This window comes from Vigna unguiculata, unplaced genomic scaffold (genome assembly GCF_037176805.1).
Source record: "Vigna unguiculata cultivar grain cowpea cultivar isolate G323 ecotype 2 unplaced genomic scaffold, ASM3717680v1 ptg000019l_ERROPOS351820, whole genome shotgun sequence".
Lineage (NCBI taxonomy): Eukaryota > Viridiplantae > Streptophyta > Magnoliopsida > Fabales > Fabaceae > Vigna > Vigna unguiculata.
This window is the reverse complement of record NW_028196659.1, coordinates 82,501-85,000: the sequence shown is the minus strand read 5'-3', so window position 1 is coordinate 85,000 and position 2,500 is coordinate 82,501.

The window sequence follows — 2,500 nt, the reverse complement described above, 5'->3', positions numbered from 1 at the left end:
TCGTGGTTTTTGAGATGTGAGGGTTGGAATGGCCTCCAAATGCCCCCAAATGAATACCATGAAAGTCTTGGTGCACGAAAGTTTTGAGTTGGTTGGGTTTTGCACATGGGCAAGGTTGGCGGTGCACCACGGCATAGCTAAATGGCTTGGTGGGGAGTTTTGTGAAAAAATGAAATTCGTGGTTTTTGAGTTGTGAGGGTTGGAAAGGCCTCCAAATGCCCCCAAATGAATACCATGAAAGTCTTGGTGCACGAAAGTTTTGAGTTGGTTGGGTTTTGCACATGGCCAAGTTGGTCGGTGCACCACGGCATAGCTAAATGGCTTGGTGGGGAGTTTTGTGAAAAAATGAAATTCGTGGTTTTTGAGATGTGAGGGTTGGAATGGCCTCCAAATGCCCCCAAATGAATACCATGAAAGTCTTGGTGCACGAAAGTTTTGAGTTGGTTGGGTTTTGCACATGGGCAAGGTTGGCGGTGCACCACGGCATAGCTAAATGGCTTGGTGGGGAGTTTTGTGAAAAAATGAAATTCGTGGTTTTTGAGTTGTGAAGGTTGGAAAGGCCTCCAAATGCCCCCAAATGAATACCATGAAAGTCTTGGTGCACGAAAGTTTTGAGTTGGTTGGGTTTTGCACATGGCCAAGTTGGTCGGTGCACCACGGCATAGCTAAATGGCTTGGTGGGGAGTTTTGTGAAAAAATGAAATTCGTGGTTTTTGAGATGTGAGGGTTGGAATGGCCTCCAAATGCCCCCAAATGAATACCATGAAAGTCTTGGTGCACGAAAGTTTTGAGTTGGTTGGGTTTTGCACATGGGCAAGGTTGGCGGTGCACCACGGCATAGCTAAATGGCTTGGTGGGGAGTTTTGTGAAAAAATGAAATTCGTGGTTTTTGAGATGTGAGGGTTGGAAAGGCCTCCAAATGCCCCCAAATGAATACCATGAAATTCTTGGTGCACGAAAGTTTTGAGTTCGGAGGGTTTTGCACATGGCCAATGTTGGCGGTGCACCGCGGCATAGCTAGAAGGCTTGGTGGGGAGTTTTGTGAAAAAATGAAATTCGTGGTTTTTGAGATGTGAGGGTTGGAAAGGCCTCCAAATGTCCCCAAATGAATACCATGAAATTCTTGGTGCACGAAAGTTTTGAGTTCGGAGGGTTTTGCACATGGCCAATGTTGGCGGTGCACCGCGGCATAGCTAGAAGGCTTGGTGGGGAGTTTTGTGAAAAAATGAAATTCGTGGTTTTTGAGATGTGAGGGTTGGAAAGGCCTCCAAATGTCCCCAAATGAGTACTGTAAAAGTGTTGGTGCACAAAAGTTTTGAATTGGATGCATTTTGCACTTGGCCAAGTTGGTCGGTGCACCGCGACTAGATAGCTTGGTGCCAAAATTTGTCAAATTTAAGACCTTGGCCAAACTGAATGAAATTTTGTGGGGAGGTTCCTGATATTGTTTAGTGGTGGACTGGAAAAAATGAGGTCGAAATTCGAAGTCTACATGTGCTTTTCTATTTTTCCCGATTTTACACATACCCGGTAAGTAAAAAAAATAAAAAAAATAGTTCCCCTTCGAGAAAAATTATGAAATTTGGTGAGCAAGGAGATACCATTATTCTACGAATTACTGCAAAAAATCGCATCAAAATTCGAAGTGTAGCCCGAGATATGGACTTATGTCTGCTCAAAAAAAGTGTATCTACTTGTACAATTTTGCCTTTTGCATATTAACCTCTTATAGGGGGGGAGTGCTCCTTGAGCCGGCCAGCTCCACACTGGCAGGTTTTAAAGGGAGCTTGATGAGGCCTCCCCCCTCACGTGGTGCGTGCGTTAGCATGTTTATCATGGCACAACTAGCCTCTTCATAGTTGTTGAGCTTTATTAATACCAACACACGGTCGTCACTGATCGTTGGTTAGCTCGGCAGCTAGTCCCTCGGATATTGTGGAAAGTTATTTTCATGCCTAGCGATGCTTGACCATGCGTCACTTGATGTTTCCATTTGCTTGCTTGCCCATGGTAGGTGGGGGGTGGACCGTCTTGTGGTGTGGTGTCTTGCGAACGTGAGGGTGTGTGAGTTGTAATCGAGATGCACTTGCTGGCTGGCTCCATGCCTTGCGTATCGAACGGTCAAGCATGCATCTCTTCCATTTTCACCCGTTGCCTTGGGTGATATTGGTTGATCAGTCCCTGTGTTGCCTACCCACTAGACGGTACTTCTGTGGTTGCTTCGAATTCTATCTTTCCATCACGAAGAGGTGTTGGAGGATCCTAATGTCACGCACGTGTTCCATCTAGTGAAACATCTCAGTGATGCACGTGTTGTGGCTAGTTCTTTTGGATGCGGTGCATTATATGAACTCGGGTTTACTTTAGCGACCCAGTTAACATAATTCGGTTGTGTCCCTTGATTGAGACGTTGTCCTTGAACTTGTTGTGAGCAATATCGTTCTTCCACAACCCGTCGTCTTGAGTGCGATGGAAGGCAAATAAGATGTGCTTTGGCATG